Source organism: Suricata suricatta, chromosome 9 (genome assembly GCF_006229205.1).
Source record: "Suricata suricatta isolate VVHF042 chromosome 9, meerkat_22Aug2017_6uvM2_HiC, whole genome shotgun sequence".
Lineage (NCBI taxonomy): Eukaryota > Metazoa > Chordata > Mammalia > Carnivora > Herpestidae > Suricata > Suricata suricatta.
In genome coordinates, this window is record NC_043708.1 from 111,044,495 (window position 1) to 111,066,800 (window position 22,306).

The 22,306-nt window shown below is 40.6% G+C and overlaps 1 protein-coding gene across 1 annotated transcript in view; it reads left to right on the forward strand.

Annotated features, from left to right (window-relative positions):
* SCAMP5 (secretory carrier membrane protein 5) overlaps positions 1 to 22,306 on the forward strand; it is a 143,156-nt gene that overhangs the window by 61,038 nt on the left and 59,812 nt on the right. The window lies entirely within an intron of this gene.

Genomic DNA, 22,306 nt, shown 5'->3' on the forward strand with positions numbered 1-22,306 from the left:
GGGCTCAGTGCAGGGCCTGCATCCCAGGTCCACTTGATACCAAAATTTGTCTGGTTAACCACTCTGCTTAAGACAACTTGATGGCAAATTCTTATGATCAGGAATGGCCTGTGCCTCCATATTTGGGAGAAACATGGTCATAGCATATGTCAGACAGGAAAGGAGGGAGAGAAGAAGTGCACCTCAGTGCTCAATGGAGACAATGAGGATTAGCAAAAGTACTTTACATTGGGTTACGAATGGAAAAGCTGGGATTTGCAAGGGAACATTATTATCCTTATTCTACTAAAAGAGAAACTGATCCTCAGGGGATTTACCCAATCAGATTCAAGCAGCAGGAAGATGTGGAGGTGAAGTTTGAGTCAGGCGTGACTAACTGCAGAGCTGGCTCTTTCTCCTCCATGGAAAGTGATCTCCAGGTGTCATGACCATTTCAGGATGGGATGGCTAGCTTCAAAACAAAGAGCCAATCTCCAGGCATTTGAGGGAAGCTGCGAGCCTGTAAGAGAGGCCAAAACAACAGGGGGCGGGGGGTGGGGGGGAAAGAACTCAGAAACAAAGATCTCAGAATGAAGATGCTGCAAAAGCAGAAGAAAACTATCATTGATAATCTCAGAGAGAATGGAAAGAATGTTGCCTCCCGAAACACGAACAAGATGCTACAAGAAGGGGAACAATAGAGAACAAGGACATTTAAGCAATAGAAAAGATAGTCAAGGAAATCTTTCAGAGAGTTACAGAAACAGAGATAATAGGATAAAAGAGATAAGAAAATTAGATCTATGTGAGATTCACCATCTATCTGACTGATTCCATTTCCTGATAGAACAGAGACAACTGTCAGGGGGGAAATCTATATCTTCTTATATCTTATGATACAATATGTCTCCTATCATATTTATATCTATATGTATCTATCCATAACTAAAACCCACAATAAACATTTTCAGATTGAGTCCACTGACTATCCAGCACAAACAAAACAAAGCTAAACCTTTCACCATTACTGTGAAATCTCAGAACACCAGGATTTAAGAGATCATCGGGAGATGATTTCTGGAATGGTAACAAGAAGAGCACCCCAGATCTTCTCTCCAATAAAACAATGATAACCAATGAAATTTTATTTAAAAATCCTCTAGAAAGTATCCTAAAGACATACAGCATTTAAGATCTGCTAAACCTTAGTACGAATGGGAGATTGTGTCATTTGAGCTATGACTTGCTTCCTGCCTCTCTCCTTCCAGCTCACTGTAACAGAAGCACCACTCCAGGACAGCACAGGGTTCTTGCTACTCTTGCTCCCACTCAAGGGCTACTGTGTCTCTCTGGGGGTGACAGACCACCAGCGTTTCCCATTTCCCTCATCCCTGTGTTGCAGAAGTTCTATTTCAGGAAAAAGTAGCTAAGAGAAGTAGGACTTTGTTCCCCAACCTGTCCCCAATTCATACAGTTGAGAAATCTATCCCAAGCATGACAGGCTGAGAGTATTAGGGCCCTGATCTTCTTCACCCTTGTTCACTCATAGAGTGGAGTTTCTACACTGGGAGAGGCTAGTTTAGAAAACCGGAGGCTACTGCTCCAAACCAACAGTCTTATAAAGTAGGGGAGTCACTCCAAGACACACACTTCAGAGGTTTGGTACAGGGAGAGAGGAGGGCCTTAAGAACAGAACCCTGAAGCTCTCCCCAAGGAGACTGATTTTATTTGGAATAGAGGATGGGGAAATTCAAGCCTGCGGGTGCTCTCAAAAACAATGGAGATATTGGTGGTAAGCAATGAAGATAAAGCTGGTAGTTTCATGAGAAAAACAAGCTAAACATTTAACCAGCGAGAAGTTCTGGGTTCAGAAGCCCTTCTGAAGTTCTGAGCCCTTCTGGGTTCAGAACAGATCTCAAAGTCTAGCCTCAAAGACGCCCTTGGAAAGGGGCTTAATTTAATTGGATTAGACTGTGAAGCAGTTTATGACCTAGGGCACTGTTGAAAAACGATAGAGTTAACAATTAGTGGAGATTAACAGCTAGAGGTGATACCAATAGAGACAGTTTAACAGAAAGTCAAGGAAAGAGACATGGGGTGCCTGGGTGGCTCAGTTGGTTAAGCGTCCTACTTCGGCTCAGGTCATCATCCCATGGTTCATGGGTTCGAGCCCCACATCAGGCTCTGTGCTGACTGCTAGCTCAGACTAGAGCTGTCTTCATATTCTGTGTGTTCCTCTCTCTATGACCCTCCCCTGTTCGTGCTGTTTCTCTCTAAAATAAATAAAAACAGTAAAAAGAAGGAAAGAGACAAAGACCTCTTAAAACCACTGTCATCCCAAGGTGACAGTGCACAACCCCAAGGTTGTGCCTTTTAGGAGTGACATCAGAGCCTGCACACTGCAAAAGAAATACTTTTTAAAAGAATCCAGCCAGATCACTAAATAAATTAGCAAACGTCAAGAGCAAACCTTGTCAGGGTTGAGACTAGTATCCAATTGCTGCAGTATATTATCTAAAATGTTAATATATTTTTATACTACAAATATACATTTATAATATGGTACATAAATAAATACAATTTTTAACAAAAAGTTATGAGACATGCAAAGAAATAGGAGTGTGACTGATACACACAAAAAAAGAGCAAACAACAAAGCTGCCTCTTGGTCCCGATGTCAGATGTAGCACGTAAGACTTTATAGAAGTCATTATAAATCTTTTCAAAGAACCAAAAGAAGAGTGCCTGGGTGGCTCAGTGGGTTAAGCGTCTGACTTCAGCTCAGGTCATGATCTCAAGGTCTGTGAGTTTGAGCCCCGCATTGGGCTCTGTGCTGACAGCTCAGAGCCTGGAGTCTGCTTCTGCTTCTGTGTCGCCCCTCTCTCTCTGCCCCTCTCATGCTTTGTCTCTGTCAATAATAAATAAACATTAAAAAAAAAAAACAAAGGAAACCATGCATACAGAAGTAAAAGAAAGTATGATGATACTATCTCATCAAATGGCATCCATAAAGAGATAGACATATGAAAGAACCTAATGGAAAATCTGAAGTTGAAAAACATAAGAACTGAAATGAAGAATCCACTAGGAGGCTCAAAGTAGATTTAAACTGGCAGAAGAAAGAATCAGCAAACTTGAAGATTGATAGAGAATATGCAATCTGAAGAAGAGAAAGAAAAAAGACTTAAGAAAAATGAACACAGCTTTAGAGAAAAGTGGGATACCGTTTAGTGCACCAACGTAAGCATTATAGTACCAGAAAGAGAAGAGAAAGGGGAAAGAACATAAAAAATATTTGAAGAAATAATGGCTGAAAACTTCCCAAATTTGATGAAAAACATTAATCTACACATCTAAGATGCTTAATGAACTCCAAGTAGGAGAAACATGAAGAGATACACACACACACACACACACACACACACACACACACACACACATTGTAGTTACTTTTGAAAGTCAGGGACAAAGAAAATCTTGAAAATTGCAAGGGGAAAATGAGTTGTCATGTCCAAGGAAACCCTAATAAAAACAACAGCTGAAGGTTTCTTATCAGAAACAATGGAGGCCAGAAGGCAGAGGGATGCCATATTCAAAATGCTGAAAGAAAGAAAAAAAACTATCAACCCAGAATCTTACATTCAGCAAAAGTAGCTTTCAAAAATGAAAGTGAATGGGGCACCTGGGTGGCTCAGTTGGTTAAGTGTCCAGCTTCGGCTCAGGTCATGATCTTGTGGTCTGTGAGTTTAGGCCCTGCATCGGGCTCTGTGCTGACAGCTCAGAGCCCGAAGGCTGCTTCGGTTTCTGTGTCTCCCTCTCTCTCTCTGCCCCTCCCCAACTCATACTCTGTCTCTTTGCTCTCAAAAATAAATAAAACATTAAAAAAATTTTTTTAATGAAAGTGAAATAAAGACATTCCCAAATAAGAATTGAGAGAATTTGTGACCAACAGACCTATCTTCTAAGTTATACTAAAGGAATGACTGAAAGCAAGTGAACCCAGAAAGTAACTCAAAGTAATTCAAAACCATATGAAAAATTAGAGTGCTGGTAAAGGTAATTATGTAATTATAAACGACAGTATAAGGGTATATTTCTTCTTCTCTTAACTGATTTAAAAGGCAATTGTATAGAACGATATCTACAATTGTATTGTTGGGTCTATAACATATAGAAATGGAATAAATTGACAATAACAGCAGAAAGGAGGTGGGTGGAAACAGCTGTATTGGAGTAAGGAAATGGCAACAAGTTTTAACTTGGATCCACAAGAACAAATGAAGACATCAAAATTGGTAAGTAACAAACTCTGTAAATATATACTTGTTCTTCTCTCAGTTTCTTTCAAAAACATACAAACATATAAATGTAACAATCTCAACATTGTACTGTTGAATTTGTAACATATAAACATTTATAAACATAATTTATAAGCATATCAATGTATTTAACAACAATATATAATGATAATAATAATAATAGCAGCACAAGGAAAAGAGAACAAAGCTGTAGAGGACTGGTGATCTTATATTTCCCTGGAATTAAGTTAGAAGAAATTTGAACTACGTTCTGATAAGTTAAGATGTATATGGGGGCTCCTACGTGGCTGAGTCGGTTAAGCGTCTAACCCTTGGTTTTGGCTCAGGTCATGATCTCATGGTTAATGAGCATGAGCCCCACATAGTGCTCTGTGCTGACTGCATGGAGCCTGCTTGAGGCTCTCTCTTTCCCTCTCTGTTTCTGCTCCTCCCCCACTCATGCATGCTCTCAAAATAAACAAACATTTAAAAAAAAAAAAAAAAGAGTAGAGGGGCATCTGGGTGGCTCAGTTGGTTGAGTCTCCTACTTCAGCTCGGATCATGATCTCACAGTTCATAAGTTTGAGCCCTGCATTGGGCTTGCTGCTCTCAGTGTGGAGTCTATGTGCATGCTCTCTCTCTCAAAAAAATAAAACATTGAAAATTTTTAAAAAAGAATAATGAAAAAAGAGTAGGAAAACAGAGAAAGGCAATAAAATGTCAGAGCTTAGAAAAGACCAACAAAATTGAACAAACTTTTAGCTAGACCAATCCAGAAAAAAGAAGGAAGCCTCAAAATTCTAAAATCAAGAATTAAAGAGAAAATTTCACTACTGACCTCAGAAACTTAAAAAGGATTATAAGTGAATACTATGAACAACTGTATGCCAATAAATTAGAGTGCTTAAATGAATGGATGAGTTCATAGAAAGAAAAAAATGACTGGAGTTGATTAAAAGAGAAATAGGAAACATAAATAGATCTATAATAAGTAAGAAGATTGGATCAGTAATTTAAACACTTTCCACAAGAAGAGCTCAGGCCCAGATTTCACTGGTGAATTCCACCAAACATTTGAAGAATTGACACCAGTTCTTTGCAAACTCTTACAAAAAAAATAGAAGCAGGAGGACTTACCTACTCATTCTATGAAGCCAGTATTACCCTGATATCCAAACCAAAGACACCATGAGAAAATAAAATTACAAACTATTATCTCTTATGAACGTAGATGCAAAAAATCATCATCAAAATACTAGCAAACTAAATCTAGAACATGAAAAGACTCTCAGTTCTTTTCCAGATCCTAAAACAAAACAAAACACCATGACCAACTGGAATTTTTCCTGGAATGCAAGGTTTGCTCAACATGTAAAAATTAATCAATAAGATACACCATATTAGTAGAATGAGGACAAAACTCACACAATCATTTCAATAGATGCAGAAAAAAGCATTTGACAAAATCCACATCCTTTCATGATAAAAATAAAAGGGGTTTGGGGGGGCGCCTGGGTGGCTGAGTCGGTTGGGCATCCTACTTAGTTAGGTTCAGGTCATGATCTCGCCATTCGTGAGTTCGAGCCCCACATCCGACTCTGTGCTGCCAGCTCGGAGCCTGAGGCCTGCTTTGAATTCTGTGTCCCCCTTTCTCTCCCCTTCCCCTGCTCATACGCTCTCTCTCTCTCAAAAATAAAACATTAAAAAATTAATTTAAAAGACCCAAAACAGTAAACCGGGAGAGGGAACGGCCTCAACTTGATATAGGGCACCTATTAAAAACCCACTGGTAACATCATACTTAATCATTAAAAACTGAAAACCTCTCCCTATGATAAGGAATAAGACAAGGATGTTTATTCTCACCACTTCTATTCAACATGCTACTAAAGGTTTTCCCAAGGCAGTTAATTAAGAAAATGAAATAGAGGACATTGAAATTGGAAAGGCATTTCTATTTGCAGAGGGCATGATCTGGAATATTGAAAATTTCTAAGGAATCCATAAAAAACTGCTAGAACTAATAAACAAGTTCACTAAGTTTGCAGGGTATAATATCAATATACAAAAATCAACTGTATTTTTACATGTTAGCAATGCACAATGTAAAAATGATTTAAGAAAACAATTCCACTTACTATAGTATCAAAAATAATAAAATATTTAGGAGTAAATTTTTAAAAAATGTAAAATTTATACTTGAAAACTCAAACATTGCTGAAAGAAGTTAAAGATGATCTTGGGGCTCCTGGCTAGCTTAGTCATTGGAGTGTGCAACTCTTGGTCTGAGTTGTGAGTTTGAGTCCCACATTGGGTGTAGAGATTACTTAAAAATAAAATATTAATGGGGTGCCTGGGTGGCTCAGTTGCTTAAGCGGCTGACTTCAGCTCAGATCATGATCTCACAGTTTGTGGGTTCGAGCCCCACATCCAACTCTGTGCTGCCAACTCAGAGCCTGGAGCCTGCTTCGGATTCTGTGTCTCCCTCTCTCTCTGCCCCCCCCCCCCCGCCCCCGCTCACACTCTGTCTCTCTCTGTCTCAATAATAAACATTAAAAAATTAATAAATAATAAAATATTAAAAGAAAGATGATCTAAAAAAATAGAAAGTCATTCCATGGAGTGAGGGGGCACCTGAGTGGCTCAATCGGGTAAGCATCCAACTCCTGATCTCACTTTAGGTCTTGATCCCAGAGTCATGAGTTCAAGAACTGCATTGGGCTCTATGCTGGTTAAGGAGTCTACTGAAAAGAAAGAAAAGAAAAGAAAGAGAAGAAAGGAAAAGAAAAAAGAAAAGGAAGGGCAGAAGGGAAGGGAAAGGAAAAAAGAAAAGACGGAAGGCAAGGGAAGAAACAACCCATGTTTGTGAATTGAAAGACTTAATATTAAGATAACAGTATTCCCCAAACTGTCTACAGATTTAATACAGTTGGCTTCTTTGCAGAAATTGACACTGATTATAAAACTCATATGGAAATTCAAGGAATCCAGAGTAGCCAAACAATCTTGGGGGGAAAAAAAAAGACCAAAGTTGGGAGACTCACATTCCCTGACTTCAAAACTTATCACAAGTCAATGGTAATCAAGACAGTGTGGTACTGGCACAAGAATGGACATATGGATAAATGCAATAGAATTGACTGTCCATGGGGTGCCTGCGTGCCTTAGTCAAGTAAACATTCGACTTTGGCTCAGATCATGATCTCACAATTCACAGTTTGGGCCCCATGTTGGGCTCTGTGCTGACAGCTCAGAGCCTGGAGCCTGCTTCAGATTCTGTGTTTCCCTCTCTCTCTCTCTCTCTGCCCCTCCCCCACTCATTCTCTGTCTCTCTCTCTCAAAAATAAATTTTAAAAAACACATTAAAAAAAGAACGAATTGACAGTCCAGGAGTAAACCTGTATATCTAGAGTTAACTGGTTTTCCACAAGGGTGTCAAGACCATCCAATGGGGAAAGAATAGTCCTTTTTTCTTTTTGAAACATAGGGTTTGAACTCACAACCCTGAGATCAAGACTTGAGCTGAGATCAGGAGTTGGAGGCTTCACTGACTGAGCCACCCAGGAACCCCAAGAACAGTCTTTTCAACAAATGGTTCTGAGAATCTGGGTATCCACATGTGAAGAATGAAACTGAAGGCTACCTGGCTGGCTCAGTTGGTAGAGCATGTGACTCTTGATCTCAGAGTTGTAGATTCAAGCCCAATATTCATTGTAGAGATTACTTAAAAATAAAATCTTTTATAAAACATTGACTCAAAGAGTGTCTGGGTGGCTTAGTCAGCTAAGTGTCCGACTCCTGATTTCGGCTCAGGTCATGATCTCATGGTTTGTGGGATCAAGCTGCACATCAGGCTCTGTGCTAACAGCATGGAGTCTGCTTGGGATTTTGTCTCTCCCCCTCTCTCTGCCCATCTTCCACTTGTGCTCTTTCTCTCTCTCAAAATAAATAAATACATATTTTTAAAAAGTTGACTCAAAATGGATCAAAGACCTAAATGTAAGAGCTAAAACTAAAAAAACTCTTAGAAGAAAATAGAAGGGAAAGCTCGATGACCATGAATTCAGTAGAGTATTGTTAGATATGACAATAAAAACATGAGCAAGAAAACAAAAAATAGATACATTAGATTTCATCAAAATTAAAATCCTTTTTGTTTCAAAGGACTGGTTTCTGTTAATATTGGCTAGAAAGGCCCAAGGCACTCTCCTGGACCCTCATAGACATTTCTCCATCTGAAGCCAATGTTGAGGCTGGACTGGCCCTTGAGGGCCCTTGGTTTTGAGATGTACCTCAGTGAGAACCATCAGGGAAAAAAATAAGGTTTATTACTTACAGATTCTTACATGGCCTCCCTGAGGGTCACACACCAAAGGCTTCAGGGAGAGAGGGAAAGAGGGAGAGATAAAGGGCAGACCTGGAGAGAAAGTACCTTTGGAGTTGAGAGTGGGTTCCTAGGGTCTCGTAGGTTCACTTTTTATTAGAAAATTTAAAACATAAGAGTGGGAATTAGGATGTTTGAAGGGAAAAACAGGGATCTATCAAGTGATTCATTATCTAGGTTACTCAGGACTTTCTGAAAGTGGGGGGTGGCCTGGCTTCTTATCTAATTGTTTAGCTAGTACCTGGGTCATACAGCTGGCAATATGTCTATTCAAGATGAATGCCTTTGAAATGGATGTCTCAGCAATAAAAAATTTAATGTCACTTACTTATATTACAAACAAAACAAAACTCTATTTCTGCCCCAAGCATACATTGTATATCTACTTCTTTAAAGAGAATAACCAGGGGGCTCCTGGGTGGCTCAGTTGGTTAAGCCTCCAACTCTTGATTTTGGCTCAGGTCATGATCTTATGGTTCATGGGTTCAAGCCTCAAGTTGGGTTCTGCACTGATGGCTCAGGGCCTGCTTGGGATTCTTTGTCTGCCCCTTGTACACACACTCTCTCTCTCTCAAAAGTAAATAAACATTAAAGAAATTACCAAAAAGGAGCAGTCTGAACACAAAATAAGAAAAAGGAATCAGCCTCCCTGGTCTCCATAAGATTAAAGTCCTATAGCCCTGCAATGTACCAGAAGCATAAGATAAGGTCTGTAACTTTCAGAAATTTCCTTTGTCTAATGATTTGTAACTGTTCTTCCTTTTTTTTTTTTTTAAGTTTATTTATTTTGGGAGAGAGAGCACGCACGAGATCAGGGAAGGGCCAGAGAGAGAGGCAGAGAGAATCCCAAGCAGGCTCTGCACTGTCAAAACAACCCAAAGCGGAGCACCTTCTCACAACCATGAGATCGCAACCTGAGCCAAAATCAAGAGTTGGATGCTTAACTGACTGAGCCACCCAGGTGCCCTTGGTTTGTAACTTCATGTAAAAAACGTATATAACCCAAATGCTCATTTGTTGGAGCATTTTCTGCTTTGTGAAGATTGTGTATCCCAGGCAGCTGTCCTAACTTGGGCTCCAATAAAACTTTCTTCCTTTTTTTTTTTTTTTTTTAGAAATTCTAAAAGGTTTGTTCATTTTGTGTCAACAGCAGTCAACAATATTTATGGATGAGAATGTAACTAAGAAATGTGGTGTTGTGATATTGAAAGAAGAGGAGAAAGGGTGTAAGTGAACTTCACTTGTCATGACAGGAAGACCAAAGAGACAGTATCTAAATTGGACCTCTCTGGAGATAGCATTAATTGCAATAAATGCTTTATTTAGGAGATAAAAACCAGAGGAAATAACCGAATGAGTTGGAGTGGCTGCTTTTGGAGAGCAGGGTAAAGTCGGGTAGGAGAGTGCTATTTTTGCTATAGCTCTTTAGCCCACTTTGACTCTGCAAACACTTTGCATGTATTACCTTGGAAAATAAAAATTAATTAAAAGGCGTATGAGGAGAAAACATGACAACAATAAGCGTCTTCCCTTTTGAGAGTTTCCTGTCCTCTGAAGCAATTCCCCTTTAAAAACTGAGCAAACAGTTCTATCCAGTTTGTCAGTTATGCCACAAAGTGCATTCTCATCCTTAAAAGTGTTCCTGGGAGGCAGGCCTTGATAGGGTTCTTATGAGGGTCAAAAGAAATGGTGCTTTGTAAAATAGGAAGTTGCATGTTGTTTAGAGGGCTGGTATCAGGCATGGCAGGAGGAAACATCTCCAATTTACACATTCAAAAAAAGAGACCCCCTCAAAAGGGAAGTAGCCTTCCAAATCACACAACCAGGTAGTGGCACAGCTGGAGTGCTGACCCCCTGTCCTGTTTCTACTCAGCTGGCTTCAGGCCCAGCTACCTCTTGGCACTCCTGCTTCCTCCTCCCACCTTTCCCCCAAGCGGCCCCCACCCCTTGCCTTCGGACACTGCACAACTTCCCTGGCTCCGAGCCCCACCTGGAGGGTGATCCTTAATATGAGGACCCTGATGGCCATCACAGACTGAGCTCTCACCCTGGCCACACTGTGAGCCCTGAGGCTGGTTGCAGACTGAGCCCTCACCCCTTGCCACTAGCTTCCTTAATACTGTTTACGGTGGAACATGAATTGGGCCTGGCCTAGGAGACATGGATGGCCGGGTTCCATCCCTCTCCAGAGTTGTCTCAGGAACAGAGCTGGTGCAGCTGTGGCCTGGCTAAACTTTCTGACGTGGTTTCCCTCCATCCTGGACTGGACTCAAAGCCACAATCTGTGCCCAGTCCATTTCTGTCCCCTCCCACTGCTCCTCCTTGTGCGGGAGGAGGATTGTGGGGCTCATGGCACACTCTGTGATGAGTCATCCTTGCTTAAAACAAAGGAGTCTGGCATCGGAAGCACTTTTTACAGCTTCTCTGCTGCAAGGGAGTAATCTCACTAATCAAAATATTCAAATACAACCTTGAACTGGCTGCTTCCCACACTGGACTCTTCACTCCCATCTTTCACCAGGTCAACATTTCTCCAACACAGTTTTCAGGAGTTGCCAGAACACTGGCTTATTGCAGCTGCTGCCCTACTTTTATTGATGGACATCTCCAGGCAGCCCTCTAGGGTCAGTTGGGAGAGCAGGCTGACTTCTAGCCACTCTCATCTCTTATCAGCCCCAGGAGAGGTCCCAGAGCTGGACAAGTCAAATAATAAGAAAGGACTTCTTTCTGTCCTCTCCTTCTCTCTCCCTGAGGCTTCTCCAAGAGTCCTCTGCTGGTCTTGAGGGCCATGCAGTCTACCCCCTCTGCCCAAGGCTGATCTTTAACACCAAAAATCCACACTTTGGGCCTCCACTCTGCTTCCATGTCACTGTGGACAAAATTCTTCTGCTGTGGACCTACTTCTCTCACTTTGTCTGGTGAAGGGTCAGGAAAGTGTTTACAGCGTCCTGACTGCCTTGACATTTTATGACTCAGTGTTGTATCAAGACCATCATCCTGTGTCTGCTGCCTGCTGCCCCCTTGTCTTCTCCCCTCCAGGTATCCCAGACCAGACCCAGCATCTGCTACTGCCCGACCCTGACCTTCCACTCCTCCTGGGCACCAACTCTTTCCCTGAAGGGGAATATAGGCTCTGCATCTTTATGTCTACTGTCCTGGATTTTAGTGGGTTTTTGAGGAATGCTGAATGAATGAATGAATGAATGAATGAATGAGTTGATTACTTTGAAAGAAGCCCCTAAAACATTATGGCTTCATTCTCTGCATCTATTTAATGGGTATATCTTCTACACTCATGCTGTGAAAGGCAAAGCTCATTAAAAACACTACAGCCCATGGATGTATGAGCCATTCCCAGTTCTCTTATTACAGTCGACACCCTGAAGTTAGGACAAGTGCACTGAGGGGTGGGGTGGGGAATGTAGGGTAGGTGGAATGGGTTTGGCAGTTTGTGGTCGTTGCTTTGGGGAAAACCACAGCTACCTCCTCCTTAGGGTGGTCAGTGAGGCCCAGGGGAAGGGAGGATCACTTTCAGGGTGGGCCCTGGCCACTGAGTCACCACCCAGAGGAAAGCCACAGCTTCAAGAGCCTCAAGGCTTAAGGAAAGGTGGCAGGGCAAGCTGGATGAGTGCCAGCACTAGAACATTTGGACAGCCTCCTCACCTCAAGAGCCATCCCTAGCCTGTCTGGCAAGGCAGAACCTATTGTATGATGTGAGAAAGAATGGATTGGTCACAGATCTCTGTCACAGGCAGAGCAAGAACAAGAACTAGGTATGACCTCTGAGTTCATACATAGCTTCATTCAAATTCTTGAATTTGAGAAAATTCATCTAGGACACACTCACCTGAAGATTCATGGTCTGCAACTTTGCTTATACAGCAACTTTACCATCATCATTACAGTCTAGATTGCTGCTGTCTGTCACATTGCATTGTAATAACCATGAAATGTCTTCTTCTGTCAGTCTTCTTTTTTGTAGAAAAATGAAATAATCTGAATTCTGTGTGTAATGGGAGCTAAAGCGCGCGCGCGCACACACACACACACACACACACACACACACACACACACCACAAAGGTAATGTCTCCAGACGCTCCAGACTTTCTCTTCCTCATAACTTCTGGAAATTCTTTGTTTCTACTTCATTTTTTAGCTTACTAGGTATGACCTCTGAGTTCATACATAGCTTCATGGCCTCTTTGATACTCCCTTTTTCAACTTACTCAGTCTCAAACTCTTAAATTGCAAAGGGAGGAGCTTCTGGCATTGGTAGAGGTCACTGGTTTTAGGGTTGAACCTTTTCTGGTAAACAACTATAAATCCAAAGCAAAAAGTATATATAACAATAGTTTGCAGGCACTAGACAGCAGCCAGTGTAGGACTATGGTCTTTGACAGACAGAGGGCACACAAGGTGAGCCCTACATTTACCCAGCTTTCCCTCTGAGGCTATTTTCCAAAATGAAGTGCAAGAAGTTGAACCAAGCAGGAAGTGAGTGTCTCACTACACCCCACTCCCAAAATTAGATATGTGCACTTGGATTTGGAGTGTAGGATGCAAACATCTTTGTAAAAATTCCCTTTGGTTCCTTGGTCAACCCCTAACCTGAACATGTTTCAGAGTGAGGGTTGGAAAGATCCAGCAGAGAAACCTGGGAGCTGGGCAGACTGCAGAGGCTGAAAATCCCGGGGACACTTTTAAATTTTTTAATTTTGTTTACATTTATTTATTTTTGAGAGACAGAGCATGAGTGGGGGGGGGGCAGAGAGAGACAATGAGATATAGAATCCAAAGCAGGCTCCAGACCCAACACAGGGCTTGAACTCACAAACCATGAGATCATGACATGAGCCGTAGTCAGAAGCCCAACCGACTGAGCACCCAGGCACCCACCTCTACCAGGGACACTTTAAAACTCAGGCCCAAGCAAAGGAGGGAGATGCTGGTAAGTATTCCAGAGCTTCAATTAGGATTCTAGAAAGGCTATATCCTAGGAGTAAAGACTGAACTCTAGGAGAAAGGGCAAAACTGAAATGACTACCTTAAGAAAGCCTAAAACCAAACCTCTACAGATGAAGGGGTAGTTTAAATGATTACCAGAACACAACCTAACACTTTTCAGAATAAGATAATAAGATTCACAGACTTTAAAGTATAGTAACTACAATTAAGAATTACTAGATCTATGAAGAAACAGGAAACATGATACAAAATCAAAAGATAAATGAGGTAATAGATTGAGAGATGGTCCAGATATTGGATTTAACAAACAAGGACTTTAAAACAAGTAAGAATGGGGCACCTGGGTGGCTCACCCAGTTAAGCATCCAGCTCTTGATTTTGCCTCGGGTCATGATCTTGTGGTTGGGGAGTTTGAACCCTGCAGCACAGAGCCTGGTTGGGATTCTCTGTCTCCTGTCTCCTCTCTCAGTCCCTCCCCTGCTCATGCTGTCTCTCTCTAAAAAATAAGTAAGCTTAAAAAATAAGTAAGATTAATATATTGAAGAGAATAGAACAAAAGATGGGTAAAATGGGTGAAAAGACTGAGTATTTAAACAGAAAATTTGAATCTATAAAAATGAAAAAGATGACACTGGAGGCTGCAAAATAAAATATTTGAAATTAAGAACTTGCTGTATGGATTTAACAGGAGACTGTATACAGCAGAAGACAGGTTAGTGACCAGTCAATAGAAATTATCCAAATTGAAGCACAGAATGAACAAAAATACAGGAATAAACAGAACTGACCATAAGAGATGTATAGGACATGCTCAAAAAGTCTAATATGTGTTTTGAATCTCATAAGCAGAGAAGAAAAAATAAGACAAAAGCAATATTTGAAGACATAATGACTGAGAATTTTCTAAATCTGATGAAAGACATCAAGCCACAGATTCAAGATTATCAATGAGCTCCAAGCCGAATAAGTGTAAAGAGAACTACACATAGGCCCATCATAGTTAAATTTCTGAAAATTTAGACAAAGCATAAAATCTCAAAAGCAACTATGTGTATATATATATATATATATATATATATATATAACTATATAACCATATATATAACTATATAACCATATCTATAATTATATAACTATATAAATTATACATATAAAAATTTATATATATATATATATATATATAATTTTTAGACAGTGTATGGGAGGAGCAGAGAGAGAGAATACCCAGCAGGATTCATACTATCAGTGCAGAAGCTGATGCAGGGCTTGAACTCATGAACCATGAGATCATGACCTGAGCTGAAGTCAAGTTGGAGCCACCCCTAAAGCAATCATATTTTTAAACAGAAAGAGACAGGGGCGCCTGGGTGGCTCAGTTGGTTGAGCATCTGGCTTCGGCTCAGGTCATGATCTCACGGTTCATGGGTTTGAGCCCCACATCGGGCTCTGTGCTGACAGCTAGCTCAGAGCCTGGAGTCTGCTTCAGATTCTGTATTTCCCTCTCTCTATGACCCTCCCCTGTTTGCACTCTCTCTCTCTGTCTCTCAAAAATAAAATAAAATAAATAAATAAATAAATAAATAAATAAATAAATAAACAAACAGAGAGAGACAGAATATCAATGATACACTTGGTGGCTGTCTATAGAAGCCAGAAGACAATGAAATGACATTTTTAAAGTGCTAACAGAAAAAATCCTGTTTATTTAGTCTATGCCCAGCAAAATATTCTTCAAAAATAAAGACAAAATAAATGTGTCCAAATGACAGAAATTGAAAGAATTTGGTTTGTCAGTAGTACACATCTCTATTACAGGAAATTCTTTTTTTATTTTACTTTTACTTTTTAAGAGTTTATATTTAAGTGGTGCCTGGGTGGCTCAGTCAGTTAAGCATCTGACTTCGGCTCAGGTCATGATCTCATGGTCCATGAGTTTGAGCCCCACATTGAGCTCTGTGCTGTCAGTTCAGAGCCCTGAGCCTGCTTCAGATTCTGTGTGTGTCTCTCTCTCTGGTCCCCTTGCCTCCATGCTCGGTCTCTCTGTGTCTCTCAAAAAATGAATAAATGTTAAAAAAGTTTTAAAAGATTTTATATTTAAGTAACCTTTACACCCAATGTGCAGCCTAAACCCATAACCTTGAAATCAAGGGTCACACGCTCCACTGACTGAGCCAGCCAGATGCCCTACAAGAAATTCTTAGGGAGTTCTGTAGGCTGAAAGAAAATGACCTCTGATGGAACTGCAGGAAGGAATGAAGACTATGGCAAAGGGCAAGCATGTATATGACTATAAGTTTTTATTGACTATTTAAAATAACAAAAATACCTCATAACGATTTAACATTAAAAATGCACAATAATAGCGCCAAAGATGGGAGAGAACTAAATGGAGTAATAAAAAGCTAATAGTTGAGGGGCTTCTGGGTGGCTCAGTTGGGTAAGCATCTGGCTTTAGCTCAGATCATGATTTCATCTCACAGTTTGTGAATTCAATACCCATATCAGGCTCTGTGCTCTCATTGCAGAGCCTGCTTTGGATCCTCTGTCTACCTCTTCTGTCTCCCTCTTTCTCTGCCCTTCCCTCTTTTTCTCTCAAAAAATAAACATTAGGGGGAAAAAAGCTAATAGTCAAGCAAAATGGAATAACAACAACAGCAATAATAAAAACTTAATTAACCCAAAGGAAAGTGAAAAAAGGAATAAAAATACAAAGAATAAGTAGAAAACAAATAGCAAGATATACCCAACTGTATCAGTAATTACAATGAATGTAAATGGTATAAATATGCTATTAAAATACAAGGATTATCAGATTTGATAAAAAAAAAAACAAAATTTAACTCTGCTGCCAGCAAAAGGCTCACTTTAAGTAGAAAAACACAGAAAGTCAGAAGAAAGGGTTATAGAGCAGTATGTCTATAAACATTAACCAAAGAAATCTGATATGAATACATTAATATGAGAAATATAGGCTTTAAGGAGTATTATGAGAGTAAAAGAGAAATATTTCATAATATAACATTCCTGGGGGATTGTCTATTTGGCCCACTTGTATAGCCAGACTATGTTCCAAGCCAATTCATCAGCTGTGAATTGGCTGCCCTTACCCATCCCCAGAATGTACTGGGGCTGGGAGAACCACCTTTTCAGCAGCTCTGAGGGGGAAGGTGTGGGCCACCTGCCACCCTAGTCACTCCATTTGATGTCTAAAAGATATCCAGACATGTTTCCCTCATCCTAGGCAAGCTCTCAGCTGCTAGGGATTCAGTCTGAATCTGGGGTGCACAATCACTCCAAGGTTGACTCAGGAGTGCCCTACAGGGCCTGTGACCTTAGGATAGTCCTCTCTGGAGAATTCCATCTTGTTGGCCTTAGCCACCATTCCCTGGTCAGTGACCATGTGGGTTCCTGGCTGGTGGCTCAGCCAATTCCCTCAGCCTAGTGGACAGACAGGTCTTTGCCACTCAGTTGTTGGGCAGGTGGTTTAGGGCAGTACCAGCTGCTCCCCAACAAGGCCACCTTAGCATATCATCACTTGATTTCTGTGGCCTCCCTCTTCTATGCTTCAGAGAAGATGTGGGACCCAACATTGTGTCTGGGTCTCTGTGGCTATGGATCTAGCCCCTGCCTCAACTCCTAGTTCTGATTTTCCCGTTTCAGACACCATTCCATCCTTCCAGCTCCAGCTGCTCCTGCCCCACTGCTCAATCCCTCCCTCTGAAAGAAGAGATGAGATACCTTTCATGGTTCCCCATCTCTGGCTCCCCTTCCTCTCCATTCTGCTGTCTTTCAAGGCCCTGCCCACATGGTTGACAGGCCTCAACACAGCTCTTGGTTGGCAAGCCCTGAGCCCTGCTCATCTGGGTGGATCCTGATCCACTTCAGGTCATAGCCTGCCTTAATTTGGGTACAGGCACCACTTGTATTCACAAGAGTCATTATCTGTCCTGTTGAAGTCTAATGTTCCCTGTCAGACTTTATTAGCTGTGACAGGTGTGTGACATTCAATGATTATGCTGAAAGACATTAATTGACTTTAACCTTGTTCAATGTGTTATGGGATTGAAGAGTATGGGCTCTGCAGACAGGCCTGGGCTTAAATCCCATCTCTGTGATTCTGGACATGTGACATAACCTCTTTGAATCTAAGTGTACTCATCTGTACAATGGGTTAATATCTACCTCCTAGGAGTTTGGTAAGTAGTAAAGATGATATGTATAAAGGGCTTACTTAGCACACTGCCTGGTACATAAATAATGTCTACTTACACAGATGTTAGACTGTTATTTCTGAAGACCTCTGCTATGTTATAAATATTCTTTTTAAAAATTTTTAACATTTATTTATTTTTGAGAGAGAGAGAGAGATAGGGAGGGGCAGAGAGAGACACCCATACACAGAATCTGAAGCAGGGTCCAGGCTCTGAGCTGTCAACACAGAACCTGATGTGGGGCTCGAACCACGAGACCATGACCCAAGACAAAATCAGACACTTAACTGACTGAGCCACCCAGGTGCCCCTAAATATTCTTTTTTTAATTGAGATATGATTGATATAAAATATATTAGTTTTGGGTATACAACATAATGATCTGATATCTGTATATATTGTGAAATTATCTCTACAATAAGTCAGGTTAATATCTATCACCATACATAGTTACACATTTTTTTCTTGTGGTAAGAACTCTTAAAAGCTACTCTTTTACAAACTTTCAAATGACGGTAATGCAGTATTATCATTAACTATAGTCACCATGCTGTCACCATTCCAGACTTACTTATAACTGGAAGTTTGTACCTTTTGACACCCTTCACCCATTTTGTCCCCCTCCCAGCCCCCACCTCTGGCAACCACCAATCTGTTCTCTAAATCTATGAGCTTGCTTTCTCTGTTTGTTTGTTTTTTTTGTTTTAGATTCCATATATGGTGAGATCATATAGTATTCATCTTTCTTTGACTTATTTCACTTAGCATAATGTCCTCAAGTTTTCATCTATATTGTAGAAAATGGCAAGATATCATTCTTTTAAAAAAATTTTTAATGCTTATTCATTTTTGAGAGAAAGAGAGCACGCTCAAGTAGGGAAGGGGCAGAGAGAGAAGGAGACACAGAATCCGAAGCAGGCTCCAGGCTCTGAGTTGTCAGCACAGAGCCCGACATGGGGCTTGAACTCACAAACTGAGATCCAAAGTCAGATGCTTAACCAACTGAGCCACCCCAAGATTTCATTCTTTTTTATGGCTAAATAATATTCCCCTGTACATATACACCACATCTTTATCCATTCATCCGCTGGTGGACACTTAGGTTGCTTTCATGTCTTGGCTATTGTTAACAATGCTGCAATGAACAGGAGGTTACATATAGCTTCTTTAATTAGTGTATTTTTTTTCTTCAGATTCCAGAAGTGGAATTCCTGGGTCAAATGGTAATTTTATTTTTAATTTTTTGAGGAATCTCCATACTGTTTTCCATTGTGGTTGCACTAATTTACATCCCCACCAACAGTGCACAAGCATTCCCTTTTTTCCATGTCATTGCCTGCACTTGTTATTTCTTGTCTTTTTGATAATAGTCATTCTAACAGGCGTGAGGTGATAATTCGTTGTAGTTTTAATTTGCATTTCTCTGATGATGAGTGAGGTTGAGAACCTTTTCATGTACCTGTTGACTCTCTGTATGTCTTCTTTGGAAAAATATCTATTTAGATTCTCTGCCAATGTGTTAATATTTTAAGAGACCATATTTCTGGTTTTTTTGTGGTTCAGTTTTTCTATTGGGGGGCTTTTGCTATTTTTTTACTTTTTAAATTCTAGAATATATCATATATACCAAAGGGTATATATGTAACATATGTACAGTTTAAATAATAACAATAAAATGAACACGTGCATACCTATTACCCAACTAAAAAAATAAAATATTCCCAGTTCCTTGAAGCCTCTTTTGTCTCCTCTCAAATTGTATCTCCCCTTTCCACTCTAGAGGTTACGACTATCCTGAATAGTCCAGTGTAAGTGGAGGTCATGTGGGCAGTGGTAAGGAGACATACCTGCCCTTCACAGACACAGAGTTAGCAATGGGGGTGCGGTGGGAGCCAGAACTCTCATGCCCTTCCATCAGTAACAAGCAGCACCCCCAGCTCAAGAGTCAATGGAGACTGTTAGAGACTGGATTGTTGCCCCTCTCCCTCAGTCACAAGGCGAAGCCCTAACCCGCCAATGCGACTGTCTTTGGAGACAGTGTCTTTAAGAAGGTCATTAAGTTAAGTGAAGTAATAAGGAGCCCCTAATCCAATAAGATGGTGTCCCTATAAAAAGAGAAAGAGACACCAGAGATGTGCCAACAGAGAAAAGGCCACGTGAGCACACAGTGAGAAGGTAGGTTGTCTTCAAACCAAAGAGAAAGGTCTTATCAAGGAGCCAACCCTACCAACATCTACTTCCAGCCTCCAGAACCATGAACAAATAAATTTATGTTCTTTAAACTACCCACTCTGTGGTATCCTGTTATGGCAGCTCTGGAGGCTGAGTGAGGGACCTGGACCTCTAGTCCCACCTTGCAGTAACGAGGTGGCGTCTCCCTTTCTCTTCTGGAGCAGTGTCACAATAGTGAGTTTAAATAAGATCCGAAGTTGGGGCACCTGGATGGCTCAGTCGGTTGAGCGTCCGGCTTCAGCTCAGGTCATGCTCTCACGTTTTGTGGGTTCAAGCCCTGCATCGGGCTCTGTGCTGACAGCTCAGAGCCTGAAGCCTGCTTCAGATTCTGTGTCTCCCTCTCTCTCTGAACCTCCCTTGCTCATGCTGTCTCTCTCTCTCTCAAAAATAAATAAAACATTTAAAAAATTTAAAAAAATAAATAAATAAGATCCAGAGTCTCATAACATAATACCTACAATGCCCAGGTTTCAATAGATTATTTTAATACCCAAAACCAGGAGAGTCTCACACTGCATGAAAAAAGACAATGAATAGATGCTAATGTCAAGATGACAGACATGTTACAATTATCAAAGGAAGATTTTTGGTTGTTTTTGTTTTTTTGAATTTTTAAAATTTAAATGTAAATTCCAGTATAGTTAACAGACAGTGTTAATATTTGTTGCAGGTGAATAATATAGTGATTCAACAATTCTGTACATTACTCAGTGCTCATCGTGTTGAGTGTACTCTTAATCCCCTTCACTTATTTCACCCATCCCCTCTGCCCCCTTTCTCTTCTCTATAGTTTTTCTATTCTCTATAGTTTGTTTTGTTTTGTCTCTTTTTGTCCCTTTGCTCATTTGTTCGGTTTCTTAAATTCCACATATGTGAGACATTATATTGTATTGGTCTTTATCTCATTGACTTATTTTGCTTAGCATCATATACTCTTTAGACCCATCCATGTTGTCACAAATGGCAAGATTTCATTATTTTTTATGGCTGAATAATATTCCATTGTGTATGTATGCATATATATATGTATATATATATTCCATTGTATATATAAACACACACTACACACCACATCTTCTTTATCCATCCGTCTAGTGATAGACCCTTGGGCTGCTTCCATAATTTGGCAATTGTAAATAATGATTCTATAAACATAGGGTGCATATAGCCTTTCAAATTAGTAAATACCCAGTAGTGCAATTACTGGATCATAGGGTGTTTTTATTTTTAATTTTTTGAGGAATCTCAGTACTGTTTTTCACAGTGGCTGCATCAGTTTGTATTTTCACTATCACTGCATGGGGGTTCTTTTTTTCCCACTGTCTCACCAACACTTGATTTAACCATTCCGAGGTGATGGCTTTCATTGTAGATTTGATTTGCATTCCTCTGGTGATGAGGGATGATGAGGAATATGAGCATTTTTGCATTTGTCTATTGGCCCTCTGGATGTCTTCTTTGAAAAAACGTCTGTTTATATCTTCTGCTCATTTTTAAAAGTTTATTTTTGAGAGAGAGAGTGCATGAACAGGGGAAGGGCAGAGAGAGAGGGAGACAGCATCTGATGCGGTCTCTGCACTGACAACGGAGAACTTGAACTCATGAACTGTGTGTGGGGTCATGACCTGAGCTGAGGTGGGATGCATAACCAACTGAGCCACCTAGGGACCCCTGCCTATTAAAAAAATTTTTTAATATCTTATTTATTTTTGAGAGAGAGAGGGAGAGAGAGAGAAGCATGAGCAGGGGAGGGTCAGAGAGAGAGGGAGACACAGAATCCGAAGTCAGGCCCCAGGCTCTGAGCTAGCGGTCAGCACAGAGCCTGACACAAGGCATGAACGATGAACTGCAAGATCCTTGCAGCTCAATCTATTTTATTTTATTTTATTTTCATTTTTAAGTAGTTTATTGTCAAATTAGTTTCCATACAATACCCAGTGCTCTTCCCCACAAGTGCCCTCCTCCATCACTACCACCTCTTTTCCCCCGTCTCCCTTCAACCCTCAGTTCATTTTCAGTATTCAATATTCTCTCAAGTTTTGTGTCCCTCTCTCTTTCCCCAACTCCCTTTTTCCCCCTTCCCCTCCCCCCGGTCCTCCATTAGGTTTCTCCTGTTCTCCTGTTAGACCTATGAGTGCAAACATATGGTATCTGTCTTTCTCGGCCTGACTTATTTCGCTTAGCATGACACCCTTGAGGTCCATCCACTTTGCTACCAATGGCCAGATTTCATTCT